Consider the following 25,024-nt stretch of genomic DNA (forward strand, 5'->3'; position numbering starts at 1 on the left):
TTAATATAACAATTACCATATTGTGATTTGCAATTCCGTACATACAAATATATAATTTGCTACAGATAATGGAACAGCTAATACTGGATGGATGCTGATGGAGATGAGAGCTTCACAGAGAAGACATCTGAGTAAATTTTGGGGGCTTGCTAGGATTTTACTGGGCAGTCAGATAGAATGAAAGCATGGAACTGCATAGTCTGTGTGGGTGAAAGCAATATAGTATCAATTTTGGCTTAAGTTAGAAAAGTAGACCACTAAGGAACTTTCATGCTTTGATATAAATTTAAATTCACTATTTAGATATAAGATTAAATTAGATGTGTCACATATTTAATGATTATGTCTAATAACAGAGTGTGCAGCATACAGTTGATGCACAATAAATATTAGTTTCATGAGAGATAAGGAATGTAATCATTAATTATTTCTTAGCACACATGCAGTAAAAGGATTATTGAAAGAGGGGCCACAAGGATTGAGGACATCGCCTTGAAGATAATGAAGGGACATATACCCCTGACCTAGTTGAGTGGCAGATGGCCTCAGATAGGAAAATACATAACTTTGTTGATGCTTTCTCATCATTTGTAATATACATACTGGATGGTAGGCATCTTTCTTGGTAAAGGCAAATGTAGCATCTTGTCATAGCTAAAATACTCCTGTGCCCTCCCATGCATGGAAGGCTTTGCTTTAAGTTTGTATCTATTATTTGGTATGAAATAATTAATAACTAAATTCCACATGTCTTGTGAAATATGCCATTTCTGCCAAGTAGGGAAAAAATGCTGTAATAAATGACTTTAAGTGCAAGACTTCAAATGAGCAGAAGGGAAGAAATTAATATTTATTGAGCATCAACTATATGCTATACACTGTGCTACTAGACATAAGCATTAGACAGAGGTGAGAAATCTAATCTTTGTGGCAACCTGCAGAATAAATATTATCCATGGTTACCAGATGGAGAAACTGAGACCTACAGAGATTGAGTAATTTAGCCGATAAAAAGAAGAGCTGAGTTTCAAACCCAGGCCGGCTTTGTTCCAAAGATTAAGCTTTCAGCCACAATGCTAAGAAAACTTTTACAAATGAGGTATTTCATTTCATTCTCATGATATTATTGTTTGGAAAACACAATTATTACCAGTTTGCAGATGTGCTAACAAAAAGGTTGATTTCCTAGAGTCATCACCTTACTCTTTATATAGACTGAAAATCTAAGTCATCTTAGGATCTGTGATGATTGGGTTCAGGTGTTTACTTGGCCAGGTGATGGTGCCAGGATGTCTAGTTAAGCATCCTGGTTGAACTGTTAGTGCAAGGATGTTTTGTGGCTGGTTGATAAACCAGAAGGCTGGTTTATTAAATCACTGGTCATTTGCTTGCAGCTGTGATTGATCACGTCTATGATCAACTAAGGGTGTGTTCCCCACAAATAAGATAACCCAATCAGTTGAAGACTTTTAAGGGGGAAGAGAGAATTTTCATTGCTTCTTCAACAGGGAGACTCTCCTGTGAAGTTCATCAAGCCCCTTCATTGGAGTTGCCAATCTTGCAGCCTGCCGTATGGATTTGGGACTCTTGTATTCTATGATTACCTGAAGACTTTTATAAATCTTATATTACAGATATCTCCTATTGGTTCGGCTTCACTAGAGAACCCTGACTAATACAGTTTCAAAAGTTATCTTAGTTGGCATGATAGCTCATGTTTCCTACAACAGCTTGGAAATACATAATGAGATTTGTTATTCTTGCTCAACAGTGTTTTTAAAAGAATTTTATTATGTTTTTGTTATATTAAAATGAAGAAGGAGAAACAAAAGTAAAATTAGTTTTGGGATGCTTAGAAAAGCTCATAGTATTATACTTGCTGGTTCCATCAAGGGGACTCCTGCTTTGAGGTTTTCATTCCAGCCCATCCTGGTGACCCCTGTCCTGTTTTTTTTTGTTTTTTTAACCTTCCTTGTAACATGATATAGGAAACCTTTATTATTGTCTGCCTGAGTTGTCAACCATTGAGTTCCAGAAATTTCTACAAGGAAAACTTGTTGATCAGCAAAGCCAAGTTAGTCAGACTTACTGCAGTAAGGGAGGACAGCACATTGACAGAGACTCAGCAGAGTCTTAGAAAGGAAATCAGGGGAAGATATTTATGGGGTTTAGGTCCAAGAAATGTGTGGGGTTTAGATCCTAGCTGGGTGAATTATAAGTGAGTTTTGCAAATGGGAGAACTGGTTGGATTGGCAGAATTTGTGTCATCACAGCTTTAGATTGGTGGGCAAAAGGAGCTGAAAGAGTTACAAGTCTTATTAAGCAAGTGTTAGTATGATAAATAACCTATTTAGGTTGGTCACAGTCTTGTCTTTTAGGATCAGGTATTTCTTGGAGCAAGTAGCTAAGTCGATTTTTGCTTGATCTCAGTATTTCTTAGCACAGAGAAAGGAAGGAACACCAGAGTCCAATAGTGTTTAATTCAGGGATAGGAAATAAGTGGATTTGGGTTATTAATACTGTATTTTAATTATTAATTTTTCTGTCTATCTGTATACAGGCTTGACAAAATAATAATGAGTCACATTGTGAGAAAAATGTCTTCTTTTAATAATTTTGATTGTATCAAGGAGAAAGTCAATCATATTCCATTTAAATCATCTCCCATTCAAAATCATCTTGCATATTTCTGGTAGCTTGGGCTTCACATTTTCAGAAGTACCACCAACAATACCCATTAGGAATTAATTATTATAGGGAAGCAGTTTGGCATGTTTCATTCTGAAGTTATTTCCTTATTTAAAATAGCTGCAGAAACAAACAAAAACAAAACCCTGACTGGGTGAAGGCTGGGTTAATGAAAAGAACATATAAATAATTCTGGAATAAAATTGAATAAGCTTTCTACAATTTTGAAACTCTGGATTTCTTTTCTTTTATTTAATAATTTTTCTAGAGGACGTGGTAAGTAAAGCCAAAGTGAGACAAATATTATAAATCCAATAGGGTTATTTTCAGCGTTATGAAATTGAAAACTTGGCACTTTTAGTGCCTGAATTCCTTTAGATGTTCAATTCCAAACTCCTAATTTCTGAAATAAATTAAATTAAATTAATGTATACTTAATAGAATAAATGTAATTTTCAAAAGAGGACAAATTCTGCATCACAATTTCTTTGGGGAAAAACTCGCTTCAATTTTATAATCAGAAGAAAGAAAAACAAAGTTGAATTCTGTAGAAAAGGTTGTTGACTCCAACAGCCAACTCTATTGCATATGGTGATTATAAAAACTAAGTTGCAATTGTATTACAAGTAAAAAAAAAAATCCTATAATAGTGCTTACTTTCCCAACCCCTACACCCAACTTCCTTTTGATTCCAATGCTATTTGAATATTGCCCTAATTGTGAAGAAAAAAACTCCACCTTTCTCCCTTGTAGCATGACTCTTGATTGGAGGAGAAAATCTCAATAAATAAATAATTGCTTTTTAGCATCAGCACACGGAGGTTATGTGGACACAACAGAAGTAAAGCCCAGGGATCAATGTGAAATAGAGGAAACTGATTTTTGGGCCCTGGGCTCCAGCTTCCTGACTTTCCAGCCCTCAGCAGAGCTGTCTGTGTTTCCTCTGGTGGCCGGTGGCACAGTCTCCATTAAAACCTGGACAGAGGCTGGACAGAGTCTGGAACTCCTCATTACTCAGGAGCCGTCTTAGAGGCTACGGGAGTGACTCTCCATGGGGAATCATTCTCTGCATTACTCAGCATTTCTCTGACCATGGCTTTGAAGGGAGGCTCAGTGGCATTGTCCAACCAGCACCGCCTTTCCATTGAACAGCACTGCATTCAAATCGGGGATTTCAGGCTGTGCTTTGCAGAACACCATGTACTCTTGGCTGCACTGAGTAGGGTGTTGGCCTGGAGCAAACACAGTTTCTTCTGAGGAAAACCATTTCTCCACTGTATCCACATGGTTTCCTTATTAACATGTAAACCAACAAGAAAAACTTATTTGTTTACACACGTTTGTATGCTTTCTGTGAAACAAAACAAAATAATCCAGGGGAAGAGTTGACAGCCTGCATTCAACCTTCCCCTCTCCATCCTTCCAATCTCATTTCCTCTGAGGAAACTTTTTATTTATTTTTATTTTGGCAGGGGCAGGCACTGGGAATCGAACATGGGTCACCGGCATGGCAGATGACAATTCTGTTTGCTGAGCCACTGTGGCCCATCCTGGAAACTTTTTTTTTTTTTATTAATTAAAAAAAGAATTAACAAAACAATTAGAAAACATTCCATTCTACATGTACAATCAGTAATTCTTAATATCATCACATAGTTGCATATTCATCATTTCTTAGTACATTTGCATCAATTTAGAAAAAGAAATAAAAAGACAACAGAATAAGAATTAAAACGATAATAGAAAGAAAAAGAAAAAAAAAACCTATACCTCACATGCAGCTTCATTCAGTGTCTTAACATAATTGCATTACAATTAGGTAGTATTGTGCTGTCCATTTCTGAGTTTTTATATCCAGTCCCGTTGTACAGTCTGTATCCCTTCAGCTCCAATTACCCCTTCTCTTTTTTTTTTTTTTTTGATTAACGGAAAAAAAGAAATTAACCCAACATTTAGAAATCATACCATTCTACATATGCAATCAGTAATTCTTAACATCATCACATAGATGCATGATCATCATTTCTTAGTACATTTGCATCGGTTTAGAAGAACTAGCAACATAACCGAAAAAGATATAGAATGTTAATATAGAGAAAAAAATAAAAGTAATAATAGTAAAATCAAAACAAAACAAAACAAAAACCTATAGCTCAGATGCAGCTTCATTCAGTGTTTTAACATGATTACTTTACAATTAGGTATTATTGTGCTGTCCATTTTTGAGTTTTTGTATCTAGTCCTGTTACACCGTCTGCATCCCTTCAACTCCAATTACCCATTATCTTACCCTGTTTCTACCTCCTGCTGGACTCTGTTACCAATGACATATTCCAAATTTATTCTCGAATGTCTGTTCACATCAGTGGGACCATACAGTATTTGTCCTTTAGTTTTTGGCTAGACTCACTCAGCATAATGTTCTCTAGGTCCATCCATGTTATTACATGCTTCATAAGTTTATCCTGTCTTAAAGCTGCATAGTATTCCATCGTATGTATATACCACAGTTTGTTTAGCCACTCTTCTGTTGATGGAGATTTCGGCTGTTTCCATCTCTTTGCAATTGTAAATAACGCTGCTATAAACATTGGTGTGCAAATGTCCGTTTGTGTCTTTGCCCTTAAGTCCTTTGAGTAGATTCCCAGCAATGGTATTGCTGGGTCGTATGGCAATTCTATATTCAGCTTTTTGAGGAACCGCCAAACTGCCTTCCACAGTGGTTGCACCATTTGACATTCCCACCAACAGTGGATAAGTGTGCCTCTTTCTCCACATCCTCTCCAGCACTTGTCATTTTCTGTTTTGTTGATAATGGCCATTCTGGTGGGTGTGAGATGATATCTCATTGTGGTTTTGATTTGCATTTCTCTAATGGTCAGGGACATTGAGCATCTCTGCATGTGCCTTTTGGCCATTTGTATTTCCTCTTCTGAGAGGTGTCTGTTCAAGTCTTTTTCCCATTTTGTAATTGGGTTGGCTGTCTTTTTGTTGTTGAGATGAACAATCTCTTTATAAATTCTGGATACTAGACCTTTATCTGATATATCATTTCCAAATATTGTCTCCCATTGTGTAGGCTGTCTTTCTACTTTCTTGATGAAGTTCTTTGATGCACAAAAGTGTTTAATTTTGAGGAGCTCCCATTTATTTATTTCCTTCTTCAGTGTTCTTGCTTTAGGTTTAAGGTCCATAAAACTGCCTCCAGTTGTAAGATACATAAGATATCTCCCAACATTTTCCTCTAACTGTTTTATGGTCTTAGACATAATGTTTAGATCTTTGATCCATTTTGAGTTAACTTTTGTATAGGGTGTGAGACATGGGTCTTCTTTCATTCTTTTGCATATGGATATCCAGTTCTCTAGGCACCATTTATTGAAGAGACTGTTCTGTCCCAGGTGACTTGGCTTGACTGCCTTATCAAAGATCAAATGTCCATAGATGAGAGGGTCTATATCTGAGCGCTCTATTCAATTCCATTGGTCGATATATCTATCTTTATGCCAATACCATGCTGTTTTGACCACTGTGGCTTCATAATATGCCTTAAAGTCAGGCAGCGCGAGACCTCCAGCTTTGTTTTTTTTTCCTCAAGATGTTTTTAGCAATTCAGGGCACCCTGCCCTTCCAGATAAATTTGCTTATTGGTTTTTCTATTTCTGAAAAATAAGTTGTTGGGATTTTGATTGGTATTGCATTGAATCTGTAAATCAATTTAGGTAGGATTGACATCTTAACTATATTTAGTCTTCCAATCCATGAACATGGTATGCCCTTCCATCTATTTAGGTCTTCTGTGATTTCTTTTAATAGTTTTTTGTAGTTTTCTTTATATAGGTTTTTTGTCTCTTTAGTTAAATTTATTCCTAGGTATTTTATTCTTTTAGTTGCAATTGTAAATGGGATTCGTTTCTTGATTTCCCCCTCAGCTTGTTCATTATTAGTGTATAGAAATGCTACAGATTTTTGAATGTTGATCTTGTAACCTGCTACTTTGCTGTACTCATTTATTAGCTCTAGTAGTTTTGTTGTGGATTTTTCCGGGTTTTCGACGTATAGTATCATATCGTCTGCAAACAGTGATAGTTTTACTTCTTCCTTTCCAATTTTGATGCCTTGTATTTCTTTTTCTTGTCTAATTGCTCTGGCTAGAACTTCCAACACGATCTTGAATAACAGTGGTGACAGTGGACATCCTTGTCTTGTTCCTGATCTTAGGGGGAAAGTTTTCAATTTTTCCCCATTGAGGATGATATTAGCTGTGGGTTTTTCATATATTCCCTCTATCATTTTAAGGAAGTTCCCTTGTATTCCTATCTTTTGAAGTGTTTTCAACAGGAAAGGATGTTGAATCTTGTCAAATGCCTTCTCTGCATCAATTGAGATGATCATGTGATTTTCCTGCTTTGATTTGTTGATATGGTATATTACATTAATTGATTTTCTTATGTTGAAGCATCCTTGCATACCTGGGATGAATCCTACTTGGTCATGATGTATAATTCTTTTAATGTGTTGTTGGATATGATTTGCTAGAATTTTATTGAGGATTTTTGCATCTATATTCATTAGAGAGATTGGTCTGTAGTTTTCTTTTTTTGTAATATCTTTGCCTGATTTTGGTATGAGGGTGATGTTGGCTTCATAGAATGAATTAGGTAGTTTTCCCTCCACTTCGATTTTTTTGAAGAGTTGGTACTAATTCTTTCTGGAACGTTTGGTAGAATTCACATGTGAAGCCATCTGGTCCTGGACTTTTCTTTTTAGGAAGATTTTGAATGACTAATTCAATTTCTTTACTTGTGATTGGTTTGTTGAGGTCATCTATTTCTTCTTGAGTCAAAGTTGGTTGTTCATGTCTTTCCAGGAACCCATCCATTTCATCTAAGTTGTTGTATTTATTGGCGTAAAGTTGTTCATAGTATCCTGTTATTACCTCCTTTATTTCTGTGAGGTCAGTAGTTATGTCTCCTCTTCCATTTCTGATCTTATTTATTTGCATCCTCTCTCTTCTTCTTTTTGTCAATCTTGATAAGGGCCCATCAATCTTATTGATTTTCTCATAGAACCAACTTCTGGTCTTATTGATTTTCTCTATTCTTTTCATGTTTTCAATTTCATTTATTTCTGCTCTGATCTTTGTTATTTCTTTCCTTTTGCTTGTTTTGGGATTAGTTTGCTGTTCTTTCTCCAGTTCTTCCAAGTGAACAGTTAATTCCTGCATTTTTGCCTTTTCTTCTTTTCTGATATAGGCATTTAGGGCAATAAATTTCCCTCTTAGCACTGCCTTTGCTGCATCCCATAGTTTTGATATGTTGTGTTTTCATTTTCATTTGCCTCGAGGTATTTACTAATTTCTCTTGCAATTTCTTCTTTGACCCACTTGTTGTTTAAGAGTGTGTTGTTGAGCCTCCACGTATTTGTGAATTTTCTGGCATTCCGCCTATTATTGATTTCCAACTTCATTCCTTTATGATCCGAGAAAGTGTTGTGTATGATTTCAATCTTTTTAAATTTGTTAAGACTTGCTTTGTGACCCAGCATATGGTCTATCTTTGAGAATGATCCATGAGCACATGAGAAAAAGGTGTATCCTGCTGCTGTGGGATTTAATGTCCTATAAATGTCTGTTAAGTCTAGCTCATTTATAGTAATATTCAGATTCTCTATTTATTTATTGATCCTCTGTCTAGATGTTCTGTCCATTGATGAGAGTGGGGAATTGAAGTCTCCAACTATTATGGTATTTGTGTCTATTTCCCTTTTCAGTGTTTGCAGTGTATTCCTCATGTATTTTGGGGCATTCTGGTTCGGTGCATAAATATTTATGATTGTTATGTCTTCTTGTTTAATTGTTCCTTTTATTAGTATATAGTGTCCTTCTTTGTCTCTTTTAACTGTTTTACATTTGAAGTCTAACTTGTTGGATATTAGTATAGCCACTCCTGCTATTTTCTGGTTGTTATTTGCATGAAATATCTTTTCCCAACCTTTCACTTTCAACCTATGTTTATCTTTGGGTCTAAGATGTGTTTCCTGTAGACAGCATATAGAAGGATCCTGTTTTTTAATCCATTCTGCCATTCTATGTCTTTTGATTGGGGAATTCAGTCCATTAACATTTAGTGTTATTACTGTTTGGATAATATTTTCCTCTACCATTTTGCCTTTTGTATTATATATATCATATCTGACTTTCCTTCTTTCTATACTCTTCTCCATACCTCTCTCTTCTGTCTTTTCGGTTCTGACTCTAGTGCTCCCTTTAGTATTTCTTGCAGAGCTGGTCTCTTGGTCACAAATTCTCTCAGTGACTTTTTGTCTGAGAATGTTTTAATTTCTCCCTCATTTTTGAAGGACAATTTTGCTGGATATAGGAGTCTTGGTTGGCAGTTTTTCTCTTTTAGTAATTTAAATATATCATCCCACTGTCTTCTAGCCTCCATGGTTTCTGCTGAGAAATCTACACATAGTCTTATTGGGTTTCCCTTGTATGTGATGGATTGTTTTTCTCTTGCTGCTTTCAAGATCCTCTCTTTCTCTTTGACCTCTGACATTCTAACTAGTAAGTGTCTTGGAGAATGCCTATTTGGGTCTAATCTCTTTGGGGTGCGCTGCACTTCTTGGATCTGTAATTTTAGGTCTTTCATAAGAGTTGGGAAATTTTCAGTGAAAATTTCTTCCATTAGTTTTTCTCCTCCTTTTCCCTTCTCTTCTCCTTCTGGGACACCTACACATGTATATTTGTGCGGTTCATATTGTCCTTGAGTTCCCTGATACCCTGTTCAAATTTTTCCATTCTTTTCCCGATAGTTTCTGTTTGTTTTTGGAATTCAGATGTTCCATCCTCCAAATCACTAATTCTATCTTCTGTCTCTTTGAATCTATCATTGTAGGTATCCATTGTTTTTTCTATCTTTTCTACTTTGTCCTTCACTTCCATAAGTTCTGTGATTTGTTTTTTCAGTTTTTCTATTTCTTCCTTATGTTCAGCCCATGTCTTCTTCATGTCCTCCCTCAATTTATCGATTTCGTTTTTGAAGAGGTTTTCCATTTCTGTTCGTATATTCAGCATTAGTTGTCTCAGCTCCTGTATCTCATTTGAACTATTGGTTTGTTCCTTTGACTGGGTCATATTTTCAATTATTTGAACGTGATCCGTTATCTTCTGTTGGCGTTTGCGCATTTAGACAGATTTCCCTAGGTATTGGATCCAAAAGTTTGGAAGATTTTTCTGTGAAATCTCTGGGTTCTGTTTTTCTTATCCTGCCCAGTAGGTGGCGCTCGTGGCACACGTTTGTCTGCGGGTCCCACCAGTAAAAGGTGCTGTAGGTCCTTTAACTTTGGAAAACTCTCGCCGTCCGGGAGGTTCGCTAGCCGAAGCGGCTTGGAAGAGTGCGAGCCGGCCCGGAGTCCAAACGTGGGGAGGGTCGCTGGCCGCCGCAGCCCGAATTTCCTAGTCGGCCCGGGGCGACAAGCGTGGCGGGAGGGCGCCAGCGGCAGTAGCCCGCCCGGGAGAGTGCACGTTCCCGGGGAGTCACGGGTTTGGAAGGGGCCTCCCCCACCCGTCACCGTTCTTCGTGGCCTGGGGATTTCCGATCCAATTCTCTCAGTTGGTCCGGGGGGCCGCGCGTGGTGTGGGCGCCAGCTGCCGCAGTTTGAGGGGACCGCCTGTCCCATTCTCCCAGCCGGCCCGGGAAGGGGGAAGGGAGTGACTCCGGCCGCTTGCCACCCCACCCGGTGAAGACTGCGCCCCTCGGCGATCTCACCCGAGCGGCTTCTCTCAGCCAGCCAGCCATTCCAGGATGGGGTAGGCTGTCTTTTTTATCTCTGTCGTGGCTCCGGGAGCTGTTCTGTATCGTTTCTACTCCCCTAGTAGCTGTCCTGGAGAAGAAACTAAGATCCGCGCGTCTTAGTAAGCCGCCATCTTCTCCGGAAGTCTTCCATCATGGTGGCAGAATTGCATTCCTTAATTTCCAAGGAGTCTGGAAAAAAAAAAAAACACAGGAGGATAGGATTCCACTTCCCAGCTAAGTCCTCACAGTGCCGCTCCGGAGGTTTGCTCTGTCCGCATATAGTTTTAGTTTTCTGTACATTTCTTAAGTCCTACATGTGGAAACAGCCAATGAAGAAGTCCTTTTTGTCACATTTCCTCTAACATCAGCTGGAAACCCCTACTATGTTCCTCTGAGACCTAGCCGCCGGCACAGATCTCTCTTCCGCCTGCTCCGTGCCCTCCTCGTAGCCACCGCCCCCCGGGCCGCTGTCGTCGCCGTCACTGCCGCTGCCGCCGCAGCCCATCCTGGAAACTTTTAATTAACTTCCAAAGCTAGGTGACCCTGAGGGCCTTACTGGGCATGATGGTTTCCATCTCTTATGTGTTCCCTTGGCCTTTTAATAAACTTTCATCAGTGTAAGCAGTTTCAGCCCAACTCAGCAGGTTGAAGCAGTGCACTGATAGATTTAATTCAACCACACAAGCTAGGAACACATTGACCAACAGGTGTTATATAATCTGCAATCTAAAATATTCAATTGTGAGTATATGTCCATGAAAAAACAATATATAAACATCAAAATTGAACTAGAAATAGCCAAAGCTTTCTAAATTCTTCATTATGATCTACCTGCTAAATCACATCTTCATTTTTACCTGTTCATTCTAACTCTGCTCTTCCTGGAAACTCCTGGACAAAACTCCTGCCACATTAGCCCTCGGGGGTGACAGCTACTTTCTCTTCTACCCTAGCTACTCCAAGGATTTTTCTGTGGTTCTCTGAGTGCTTGTAAACAACTGGAGCCAAATGGTGAGTCCTCAGCCCAAGTAGCAGTGGTGACCTCAGCTCAGTAGTGGGCAGATAAAATTTGCCCTCGGTTTCTGAGAAAGTCTGCCTTTTGGTATCCATTTGGCAGCCCATGGCTTCCCTGAAACTCATGTTTGGAGGGTGTGGAGAGAGGCCAACAGCTGGAGTGTCTCTAGACACTCATTTAAAACTGCAAAGAGCTAAAAGTTGCAGCCGGCAGGGAGAGCTAGGCCAAGGGCAGTATTCAGCACGGGCTTAAAAGAGCTGCCTGCTGCACGCGCCTGCACTCTGTACCCACCCGCAGCGGTGCAGCAGGGACCAGGGTTACTACGGGCTTCATCCAGCTGCATGGCTGGTGGCCAAGAGGCTCCAGACTTTTGGGGCTCGGTGTAGCTGCTCTGGAGAGCTGGAGACAATCTTCAGGGTGCTGAATATCCCCAGAACCCGGGAAAACTGGGTGAGTGACTGGTGCACGGGTTGCGGGCCTGAGGCTGATGGGGAAAGGAGCAGGGGCCAGATATGTAAGTGCAAGTAGAATTCTTCCTACTGGTGATTTTGTAGAAGTTGGGTGCCCTAAAATCCAGACTCTACAGGAACTTGGCAAATGAGGGAAACTGAGGTTCTGAAAGGTTCTGAAAACTCTTAGAGTTGGAAAGGATTTCAGAGCAGGGCTATTGCTATTGTGACCCAAGGACCAGCAACATTGCCCATCACCTGGGAATTTGTTGCAAATGCATTCATGGGCCCCTCTCAAACCTGCTGATCCAGAATCTCTCCCAGATGATACTGATTCAACTACAGCCTGAGCCCCACTGCCTTAGAGGTCATTTAATCTAACATTTGCACCCGAACCCCAACACAGGAATCCCAAATAAACAGCGAATAGGTATGTGGGCAATAAACCATAAGGCATTAGATTACTGGGGTGCAACTTTGAAACACTCATTGTTTGTGGGAAATTATCATTCCATTTCTGTGATCTGTGATCTTAAAGATTTCCTTCAACAGCATTCATTCATGGATTTAACAAATATTTCTGGGTTATCACTGTGTGCAAGACTCCAAGCAGGATTCTTTCAAAGTGAAATAGGGAGTTGTGTACTCTCAGAATCTCCAAACCAGTGGCACACTGCTTCTTAAACCAGGACCTTAGTCATTTGGTATAGTGCTTTCTACCTCAAAATCATTTTGATTTTCATTATTCAAACGCTTCTTCTGAAGTTAATTTTTATTCTTGTCGTGTAACCCAGAATGTCAGATGATTATATATTTGGAAAGAGGTGTATTTATTGTCATGAGTATTATTATTATTAGTTTTTGCATGGGCAGGCATGGGGAATTGAATATTGTCATGATATTGAACAAGAATCCCTAAGAATAATTTACACTGGCAAGACACATTTTTCAATTTTTGTGTTGAAGTCTATGGTGCTACAATTTACGAGTAGAACAAATAGAGATCTTGAGCATTCTTATGAATCAAGGTGGAAAAGACAATGTCTCACCTTGTCTGATGAGTACAGTGTCAGATACAAACCTCATACACACTCCAAGAAGAAATGCGTTGCTCTTGGAAACAGATGTGGATATAGTATAGTTCTAAGCTACACTGTTGCCCACTCTCCCAGGTTCTGAACTATTCCTGCTGATGAGGTAGGCTTTTCATCACTGCTGAGAATCTGACAAGAAATATTTGTTGATGAAGGTTCTATGCATGGTTTGCTGTCAGTTATTTTGTTGTTATTATTATTATTCTTTCCGTTTAGTGGCTTAACTTAAATATTAGGTCTAAATCTGCTACTAACTTCTGAGTATTGGATATTTCTCAGTTCTCCCCTGTCTTCATGGGTGGATATAGTTTTGATATCACACCTGCCAGTATTCATTCCAATGCTTTTCTCCAGACTTCCCTATATGCTGCATGATTACAATGTTGGATGTTCAGTGATGTGTTAAGGCAGAGAAAGTATTCAATACAATAAACATATACTTAATTATGTTTGTAGGTTTTAAATTAGAACATTGAATAAACTTATTCACAGATTTCAAAGGCTAACCATCTTGTATTTGAAACAACTTTGGGAAAGTCAGTAAAATTGGGAGCTGTTGTTAGGAATGTCATATGGTGTAAAAATAAAGTTTGCCACTGTAGGAATGTCTCATCCTGAGTCAAAGGTGCAGACAGAGCATGTTCAATTGGCATATGCTCAGCATCCTTCTATAACAAAGTATAAAGTTTATACCATATGTTTTGGTTTCATGGAATTCCATTTTGTACTTTTCCTTCTTCAAAGTCAAATTGCTTTCCAAAAGGGAAAAATTTTCAGCCCTGGAATATTTACTCAGAACTGTCTAGCTCTGAAAGTGTGGCAGGAATTCACTTGATATGTGTACTTTTCTTGGCATTGCAGTTTGCCTTTAGGATGTCCTTGTCAATCGCATAGGATCTCTGACCCAGGTCCTCTCCAGGCAGGTACAGACAAGGAGGAGATGGGCACTGGGCACACCTGGGACCTAAATGCAAACCAGAGGGAGGGCCAGCTGGTGGTGCATGTGGTGGCTGCCAGCATTTTTATCATTACCCCTATCAATCCCTAGTGCTCTGGGCCCTGCCCTAAACCCCTCTCATCTGTTTGAATTCTTGCCCTTGAAATCTGTCTTTAGGGGACAGACTGTGATTCAAGGCTTGGCCTTTAAAAGGGCACTATAAAATTCCACATGATGGGATGGCCCCAGGTGATACCTTGAGCCTTCTCCCTTAGGATTGAATAATTCACTTGGCTAACTAATTATTATCTTGGGAAGATAATGAGGGACACCACAGGACAAGAACAGTGGAATTAGAACTTCAGGAAGGCTATGTGTGCAGTGGAAAAAACATCACCTTTGTAGTCAGAGAGACCGTAAGCCTTTTGGGTCAGCCATGCTACCACTACAAGCCTCAGTTTCTTCATCTGCGGAGTGGGCATAATGATAGTGAGCTTGCAGAATTGATGTGAGAAGTAGAGATTGTTGTGTAAAATGCTTTGGCACATCCTGAATATGTATTGAACATATGTTAGCAATTATCATAATTTTAGAGTTAATCTCTCACCCCAGTCCTTCTGTTTAACAATCAGAAAACTGAAATATAGACCTAAACAAATAATAGAGTAATATTAGAATTATATACAGAAAGATTGCCAAAGAATGGTCTTGCTAAATCTCCTATATCAATACATAAGCATAATTTAAATTTTTCTTATATTTTGTTCACCAATTATTTATTTGTACAAGGATGTTGCCAGGTGCTTTAAATATATATTCTTATACATATTAAATATCACATTATACTAATATCCTATCAATTATTATTCGATTCAGTTGCAATAATAATAAACTTAAATAGTAGTAACTTAATCTTATGACTTAATTTCCTTGTGTAAAAAGTCCAGAGGTGGGCGGTACAGGCTGATAGAGGGCATAATAATTATTAGTGGCCTAGACTTCTTTCTATCCTTATGTCCTACCTTCTTAGCATATAGCTCATATCTACAAGATTGCCTTATGGTCCAAAGTTGGCTATTTGATTCATGAAGTTGTCCATGATCCATTAGGAATTAAGGAAGGGGGATAGTGCAAAAAGACCTATATTCCAATTGGGTCAGTCACCTTCTGTACTTATTTCATTGGCCTCCCCTAGCTACAAAGGTTTGGATACCTCTTTCTATAGGTGAGCACATTGACCCATCCATGAATATAGGATATTGTGTGCGGGGGGTGGGGGGTGGGGGGGTGTGTGTTGGGGAAAGTGGATGGTGGAGAGAATTTGTTAATAAGAAATTTCTAGGCAACTACTCTGACCAAGAAAATAGGCTCTAAAATGGAAGTAGTCTGGGTGTGAACTTAGAGTAATAATGATCTCTCTGTATAAATCTTGAAGTAGTTTATATCAATGGTTACAATTGAATACCACAGTAATCCTGAAGAGGTAAAGGGAGTAGATGTGTTTATTACTACCTCATTGATAAGAAAGTTGAAACTCAGAATTATTAGAGCCTTGCCCAAGACTATTTGCCCAGTTAGTATAGAACTACGATAGAACTTACCTCTTCTGACATCAAATCTATCTTTCCAATGGAGAGGGGGAGGTTTGTAGAAGAAATGAAGGAATGAAGACAAATTTGTAAATTTCATTTTAATCATTGCAATAAGGTAAGAAAAAATATTTGGAAAGGAGGAGATAACAGTCAAAATTTGCAAACAACTGTGCAACATTTTAAGAACCCATCTTCTCAGGCTAAAAGAGTATTTCACCACTTACTAGCTTTGTAATCTTGGGTAAGATAGTAAACATCACTTTTGTTTTCTGTTTTATGGACTAATAGTAGTGCTCACTTCATAGGGATGTTGTAAGGATGAAGGATGTAAGTGCTTGCTGGTCTGGATAGACCATAGCTAAGAGAATCAATTGAAATTTATTGCACCTATTTACTGAGTTAAGATAGCTGACTACAAAAGAAATCCAGAAAGTAATTGCTTTTCTATAAACGGGCAACAACCAGTTAAAAGTGTAGCAAGAGGAAAATTTCCGTTCTCAATAGCAACAAATTACAAAATAACAGAACTATGAATGTGAATTGTGTAGGGCTAACACCTGTTGGATCCCTGCTGCCTCCCCATCTCATATCCAAAGGCTGCACCATAAACCCAAATTACCAACACAGGTTTTATGCAAAAAGACTTCCAATTAAAAGGGAAACATATGTTACATGCAAAACAAAGACCAAGAATTATTCCAGGAAACAGAAGATCATTTGATCCAATCTCTCAAAGGCTCTATAAATCAAGGACTCCACGAAGAAACACAAGAGAGAGATAAGGCAAAGACCTTGAGGAAAGGGAGGGTAGCAAAGCCAAAGCACAGAGAGAAAAGAAAACCAATTAAAAACCAAAATTAGAAGCAGCTAGATGTCACACTTATGGAAAACAGATTTTTGACTTGGAAGTAAGTTTGTGAAAAATCTCGCATATTGCAAAGGAGAAGGACAAAGAGAGAAATGTGGTTAGAAAGAATAACAGTAATGGAAAACAGACAATGGAGAGAAAGCATATGTACAAGCGAACTTCTTAAAAAACAAGAACTAAAGGAATTGATAAATAAGTTTAACCTATACTGTATTTCTTTAATCTTAAACTATAGAATTATTTTAAAGATGCACAACTGATTTAAAATAGCTTTGGAGGAATAAAACTTTCTCAAAATAAAAGAACACCTGAATTGGCAGATCAGGAGCCTCATGATGTTCCAAAAACATTATAACTAATGATTAACAGAGTGATTAACATGGTGATATTTAAGGATAAAGGATAAAATATCCAGCTAGGAAAAGACAAATTAGCCTAATCGGCCTAATTGTATAATTTATATCAGCAACATCAGATTCCAGAAAACATTGACTCAAAGATAAAGGGTAAAGGAAAGGAATGGGAACCTAGAATTCTTTTGCCAACCAAGTTGGAAAGGTATAAGAAAGACATTCTCAATTATGCAAATCTCAGGATATATAGGCAAATCCCTTGTCATTCAAAATGTTTTCTGAGGACCAGCATCCTCTAGGAGCTTGTTACAAAAACACAATCTCAGGGCAGACTACAGAGCTAATGAATCAAAGTCTGCATTTGAACAAGATGCTCAGGTGATCCTTATGCACATTGAAACATGAGAAACACTGCTTTATTTAACCACTTCCTCAAAGGTAGAACTTTAAGTCTTCAAACTCAGAGCTTCCCCCACTGGTAAGTCTTGCAAGAACTAATGGATTCGGGGTAGAGGAGTGGGGGAGGGGGGCAGAGCTCTTACCTGCCATGCCATAGACACGGGTTCGATTCCTGGTGCCTGCCCATTCTCCACCCCTACCCCCCCCCCCAAAAAAAACCAACGGACAATTCCCAGTCTATGCACTTCCCAAAAAACAAACAAACAAAAAATTCAACAAAATGATGCTGCAATAATGGGATACTCACATGGAAAAATAAAGAAATATGACCCAGCCATACAGCAAAAAAAAAAAAAAAAGAACTTATGGAATGTGCTGAGACATTGATCTCCTGGAAGTGAGGGGTGGAAGGCTCTGGTCTGATTACCTAAAGAACACTCATTTTCTGTGTGTACCTTAATTTCTAGTTGTGCTATACAAAAAGGCAGCCACTCACCACATGCAGCTGTCAAACTCTTGAAATGTGGCTAGTCTGAATCGAGATGTGCAATAAGAGTAAAATGCACACCAGATTTTGAAGAGTTAGTATGAAAAAAGGATGTAAAATACCTCAATAATATTTATATTGATTACACATTGAAATGACAATACTTTGGGTTAAGAAATATATACCATTAAATTGATTTTTTGGGGGGGAGTGCATGGTATGGAAATTGAACCCAGGTCTACCGCATGGAAGGCAAACATTCTACCGCTGAACCATCTGTGCACCCTTATTAAATTGATTTTATCTGCCTCTTTTTATTTCTGTTAAGTGGCTACTAAAAAGTTTTAACTGCATACCTAATCTGCATTCTATTTCTATTGAACAGTGCTGATCTAAATTGTTCTGGACAGCAAAAAGCAGAATCAAAATAAAGGACTGAAGAATTGATACACACTTGCAGGCACATTAAATCTATTTAAACATGGGATTAAAATTGAAATAACCTTGGAGCTATGTTCTCAAACCATGAATTATTAGACTTCTTGAAAGTAATGCAGCAGCCTAAAAATTTAAAGTTTCAAAGGTAATTTCATGATATTAAATTGGGAGGATCTCTTTGCACCTATAAGATGCAAACAAAAAGTTGGAGAAGAGGAAGGAAAAGTAAGCAGACTGATTTTCTTACCTTTTGTAGGGGGAAGTAAAGACATTATTTCTAAAGTTGATGAATTTGGAAATTTGAGTAAAAGGACTGTATTTGTAAATAATTTTACTTAGCTCCTTCTCTCATTAATAGAAAAAGTATATATATATATATAAAATCTTCCAAATTAATGGAGGGAAAACAGAAGGAAAAAAGTAAACAAAAGAAATGGTAGGAGAAAAATAAAGAATCATAAGGATGACACATAAAATAGAGATAGCAGAAGTAAGACCAAATAAATATAATATTAAATGAAAAGAGCTTAAAACCCTCTCTTAAAAAAAGGATTTAAGATTGGGTCAAAAGCTGAATATAGTCAAATGTCACCTATAAGAGATACATTTAAAACAGAGTGACTTGTATAATTGACATAAAAAAAAAAGATTGCCAATGGCATGCCACCTAGTAGAAAGCAGGGATTATGATATTATATCAGATAACATTGAGGGCAATGAAAAATGTATTAAATAAGGCATAGTGCATGGTCTTTTACTTCCCCTCCATATCCCTCTGTATTTTGCTTTTATTGCCCCAAGTAATATAAGTGCTAACTACCGACATGGCATCCATACAACCTGGGTATATAAGGGTGAGTCAAAACAGACAGTCTTTCTCTGATGAAGCTTCTGATCTAGTGGGGGCCCAAACTATATCCAAAGGTTACATAATAACAGTAAAAAAGGATGTATATGGTGCATAAAAAGGCTATAACTGTAGCAAATCTTGTGAAATAACTAATGCACGGTATAGATATAAATAAAGCAAAAACTGCAGGAAGGAAAGGAGAACCAATGGAAATGAAGCTGAAGAGAAAAATGTTGATGCACTTATGTAAGTCCTTGAAAGTGTACAAGGTGGTACTTTGTTATGGCTGATCTAGGAATGTAATCCACTAGCCTATAATAATGATAAGTATAATTGCATATCAAAGCCAATGTTGTATATAGCTATCGCTATTTTTAGGAAAACGTGTGGCCTCAAAAAGCCTCATTACTAAATAAGAAATAGAAATAAATGAATGAATCGTTTTTGTTATTCAAGAAGTTAGGGGGAAAACAAAACAAACCTAAGTAGAATGAAGTAAAGATAAAGTCAGGAAATTGAGAATTAAAGACAAAGCAAAACAGTCGATTTGATTAATAACTGCAAAATGTCTTTTGGAGAAACACCCCCAGCAAATGGATAATCTATGAGTTGCCCCAATTCATAAAAAAAAAAGAAAGAAAACAAATGCATACTATTAGGAATTAGAAAAAACCCTAGAGAGTAAAGAATAATGAGAATAGTTTCTCTGATTTTATGATGAACACTTTGAAACCAGGATAAAAAGGAAAATTGTGGAATCAAGCATGAATAATAATTTCAAAATCTAACTAAAGAAGCAACAGAAAAACCTAAATAGTCCACAATGTTGGAAGAAATCAAGAATTTCTGAAAGCCAACTCTCTGGCTCTGCTAATGACATAGATACATCTTTCCAAAATTTCCAACAACCGATAATTCCTCTGCCATTAAAAAAAGGTTTAATAATAAAGAGAAAGAAGAAAAGCCCCCAAATCATTTTTTTCAAATCCAGCATAATTGGTGAAGAACTTGACATCATTTCTGCCCTTTTGTTACTCCAGATATCCTTTGAGTTTAATCCAAATGTCTCCTCTTCCTTGAAGCTATTCCTGCAATTCTGCTTTGTTTCCATTGCATTTTGTTCATCTTCTCACTAGAGATGACCCCTTACTGCATCTTATATTATGAATATTTGCATAAGTATTTGCCTTCCAGCTCTCCCTTACTTCCTTCCCTTCTTTCTTACTGAGTACTCACTCTGTACCAAGCATTGGAGATATGAAGGTATGTATGTCTGCTGTGCTCCAGAGAAGTTTATAGTTCAAAGGAGAAGGCAGACTTGTAAATGACCAGGATGCAAACTTCATGTAAGCAAAGATTTTTATCTATTTTATTCACAACTGAGTCCCAACTGCCTAAAACAGTGCCTAGAACTTTAGAAATGTCTCTGGAGTGAATAAATAAGTAATCTAGTTAGAAGGGCGCAGCACTTGTGTGTACACATATACATATATGCATATAAATGTAAACATATGCAAATGATATGAATGAAGTACAGTAAAACTACAGAGAAGAGGAAAGACTTCATAAATCAAGTTCCAAGTCATAAATTGGTCTTTTCTGGCAAAAATTCTACTCTTGCTATAAACAGGATATCCCTATGTTGATTTCCCTATGTTGTCTGCACTGGGCATGGAACTGAAGCTGTTTTTGGACAGACTGGAATTCTAGATCCTCACTTCTCAGGTCGTCTGCCCAGCCTGTGCTAAAAAAACCACTCTGTCTTTAGTAATGCCACCAATTTCTTCTTCATCCCACATCTACTCTTTCCCTGGGCTGGCTCCAGAGAACTTTGGGGAAATCCACTTTTTTATAAAGGTGAACTAGGATTGTCCACACAGTGTGGCCTCCTGTGACAGAGCAGACTGTGCAGACCAGGCCAATATGGCAGCATAACTTTACCACATAATTGCTCCAACTAATGGAGTTTGCTTCCCATGCATAGGACATTCCTTCATCAGTCCCAGGAGACACCCTTAATTCTGCGTTATGCTTCTAGAAATACCAGAAAATGCTCTTGTGTGATGTCCATTGGGCAGTTTAGTGGCAATGGCTGTATTGATAGGGTTTCTCAGCACCTCCTAAGGAATGAACTCAATTTGACCAGTATTTTTTGAGATCCCATCACAGAACAGGTACTGTCCTAGCAAGTGGGACCTTCAATGGTGAGGGGTGAAGATCCAAGCCTTCCTGCCCCAAGCAAGCTTTTAGGTGTGTGTGTGTTAGTGAGTGGTGGGAAAAGATGGGGGATTACAAAATGTATTTCAGCAACTACAAAGCAAGGCAAAAATGCCAAAGAAGAGGATGGACTTGGCAATAGCAGCTAGAGTAGGTGTCAGGGTGTGCAGATAGATTTATGGGTGTGGCACAGATAGCACATTCTCTCTGAGGAGCAATGCTGTGGAAGAAACAAGGGAAGCAGGACAGCCAAGAGAAGCAGGGCTATGTGGCTCCCACAGAGAGAAAAGCCAGCACAGGAAGATAAGGCTGGGTAATTATCTGGCATGATCATCCCTACCGACAGAAAAATACAACGTGTTTTCCAGATGCTCTCAGAAATGGACCAGAGCCCCACGGAGACCAAGGCCTGGGCTTTAAGTCTCAGCTCTGCTGGGGACTAGCTGTGTGACCTCGGACATGCCATACATCCTCTCTGGACCTCAGATCCTCAGCTGGAAATGAGGGGGTGGCACATATGCACTCTGAGGCCCTTTCCAGCTGGAGAATGTGGTTTCTAAATTGTATCCTTCCTCTACTGAAGTTCCATACCCTGGTCAGAGCCTGTTCTCGACCTGTTGGTTGGTCTTGCATCTGATCAGACATCCTGAATGAGAGATGATTAACCAGAGAGAATGGAGGGTAGGCACAGGGAGGAAGAAAACAGGGCGGAATTCAGAAGGAGAGATGACCTAATATTTATTTGTTACCTCTTTCAGGATCTTTTGCTTCTTTGTCTGCAAAAGGAGAGAAAGAAATTAGGCTTGGTGCTGGTTTGAAATGATGTATGTACCCTAGAAAAGCCATGTTTTAATCCTAATCCCATTTTGTAAAGGCAGCCATTTCTTCTAATCCCTATTCAGCATTGGATGTTTGAGACTGTAATTAGATCATCTCCCTGGAGATGTGATGTGATCAAGAGTGGTTGTTAAACTGGATTAGGTGAGTACATATCTCCACCCATTCGGGTGGGTCTTGATTAGTTTCTGAAGTCCTATAAAAAAGGAAACATTTTGGAGAATGAGAGATTCAAAGAGAGCGGAGCAGAACGACATAGCCACGAGAAGCAGAGTCCACCAGCCAGCAACCTTTGGAGATGAAGAAGAAAAATGCCTCCCGGGGAGCTTCATGAAACAGGAAGCCAGGAGAAGAAGCTGGCAGATGACACCATGTTCACCATGTGCCTTTCCAGATGAGAGAGTAACCCTGACCGTGTTCACCATGTGCCCTTCCAGCTGAGAGAGAAACCCTGAGCTTCATCGGCCTTCTTGAACCAAGGTATCTTTCACTGGATGGATGCCTTAGATTGGACATTTCTATAGACTTATTTTATTTGGGGCATTTTCTCAGCCTTAGAACTGTAAACTAGCATCTGATTAAATTCCCGTTTTTAATAGCCATTCTGTTTCTGGTGTATTGCATTCTGGCAGCTAGCAAACTAGAACAGGCTTGGTGCCAAAAAAAAACAAAAAGTACCATTTGTACAGTGTTTGATGCACAATTTATCAGTGCAAACTTCCAATAAACTGTTTACATACTTATTTCCAATTCAGCAGGCTCAATACTTACACCAATGTCTTTGCTGTGCTTTTATAACTTCCTAAATAATTGCTGTTTTCCTTCAGTTTCTGAATCTGTCAGAGGGTTGCAAATTTTACCATGCTTGCATCCTTGCATTCTGTCAAATTAAGTGTTTTTTTTGTTTCCCCTCCTCCTCGAGTCACTTCAAGATCTTAATGCTGAAAAACAGATGGCCTCTTAGAAAGTACTGCTTACTCTTCAGAATGAGTAAGATGCATCTTCAGACATTTCTGACCAAAGGAATGTAATCAAAAGAAGTGGGGTAATTATTCATTATTACATTAGTACACTCCTACTTTGATACCTGGCAATGGCTGGGGAATTTCATTCCTTATCTCTATGGAGCTGATTTGGAGTGCTGAACATCTCCACAGGAAATAGCTGGTGGCTGTCTTGTATTCAATGTGTGAAACGTTCTCTCCAGATGTGCAGTTTCAGCTGTTGATTCCCCTTGAAGTGGGCTTAGGGTACACTCCCCTCAGAGTTGATGCTGGCTTTGAATTCTCAATCATCCTCAGAGAGTTTGAGCATTTGAATATGAAAATGGGTAAGTTGTTCACTAAACAGTTATTCAAGCCTGAATAACTGTTTCTTTGTGTTCCAAGTCTGGATTGGGTTATATCTCCTCCAAAATTACTGGAAAATTTTCCCAAAAGTATGATTTGTTCATTCCGCTTTCTGTTTGAATGATCTTTTATCATAGTATCATGGGATCAGTGAATTTTAAAGTTAGGAGAAATCTCAGAAATTATGCAATACAATCCTTTCCTAGGTGCTGGGATCTCACTCTGCTATCGTGGAACATCTATAGCCCCAATCTTTCTTTTTCCTTTTCTCTTAGTACAGAAGTCTTTTAATTTTTAACAAGTTGGCAATTTAGCACTGGCTGATGGCTTCCTCTACCAACTCCAAATGTCAAGATGCCAGAGGGGATATAAAGAAGTTGAGCCTTCTAAGAACTAAGAAACATGGATAAATAACAATAAATCGATGGTGGCTGCCCTGAAGGACCACAGAGTGTGAGGAAAAAGTACTTGGATAAGGAGTGGGGCTGGGACAGGAGATTGGAGTGGTGGAGCTTAGATTACAACACTGGAGCTTCTCTTTTTCTGAGGCTGCCCTCTTTCCCCATCTCATCAGGAGGAGCAAAAGCTTTTGCCTTTTCCAAAGGGATACATTACTACTCTGGAGAAATAAAAATAAGCTTATACAAATAACTATACTCATCTAAAAAACACAAGCAATATGAAAGATAGACAAATTAGAACAACCTATACCAAAGGAAGAGGAAATCATTGGAAAGGCAAAATAAAAATGTGAAGTGTGAATAATGAAACAGGATATGTTGGATAGGTGTGGCAAATCTCTGGTTGGAATGTTATTGGGTACAACCCAATAGGTAGCAATTTAGAAATATCCATAAAAACTTAAACATACCTTCGACCCAGCAATTCCACCTCTACATCTCTGGTTGACCTTGAGGCTCTGTACAAGAAGAAAGTGAAGAGTAACCCAGAGTTGTTAACTGCCTATTCTGACCTGTACACCAAGTCCGTTGGCAAAGAACAGGAAACTTATTGGTTCCCAGTGCTTAAGGAAATCTATGCTCAATAATTATCTAGCCACGACTCTAAAGAAGCAGAGACTTCAGTAGCCATACTCAATGAAGAAGACAGATTTTATATAACTAGTCCAGAAAAGTCACTAAACAAACAAACAACAAGGAGGGAAATGAAGACTTCCAGAGTTATCGCATATTATTTAGATTTTTCCTTCTAGCTGCTCCAAAACACTGGAGGCTAGAATGTCATGTTATTTAAAATGTCCAGTTTTCAACAAAAATTATGAAACATGAAAGAAACAAGAATGTTTACACAGAGACAAAAAGCAACCAATAGAAAGTGCTCGTTTCTAAGCCCAAATATCAGGCTTTTCAGGCAAAGACTTTAAATCAGCTATTATAAATATGTTCAAAGAACTGAAGAAAGTTATGTCTGAAGAACTAAAGGAAAATATGAGAAAATGTGTCACCAAATAGAAAATATCAATAAAAAGATAGAAAATATAAAAAGAACCAAACAGAAATTCTGGACTTAAAAGTATGGTAGTTGAAATGTAAAAATCACTACAGGGCTTCTTTGAGTAAGAAAAAGAAGTAATCAGTGAACTTTAAGATAGGTTGAGATTGTCCAGTCTGAGGAACAGAAAGAAAAAGGAA

The 25,024-nt window shown here is 38.4% G+C and overlaps 1 protein-coding gene across 1 annotated transcript in view; it reads left to right on the forward strand.

Moving 5' to 3' along the window:
• Positions 1 to 11,682: 11,682 nt before the first annotated feature.
• The window catches only part of COL6A5 (collagen type VI alpha 5 chain), a 118,200-nt gene continuing 104,858 nt past the window's right edge, over positions 11,683 to 25,024 (forward strand). The window contains exon 1 of the mRNA XM_077130093.1: positions 11,683 to 11,952. The gene's annotated coding sequence lies outside the window, so the exon portion shown is untranslated. The remainder of the gene's footprint in view (positions 11,953 to 25,024) is intronic.

Source organism: Tamandua tetradactyla, chromosome 15 (genome assembly GCF_023851605.1).
Source record: "Tamandua tetradactyla isolate mTamTet1 chromosome 15, mTamTet1.pri, whole genome shotgun sequence".
In the NCBI taxonomy this organism is placed as follows: Eukaryota; Metazoa; Chordata; class Mammalia; order Pilosa; family Myrmecophagidae; genus Tamandua; species Tamandua tetradactyla.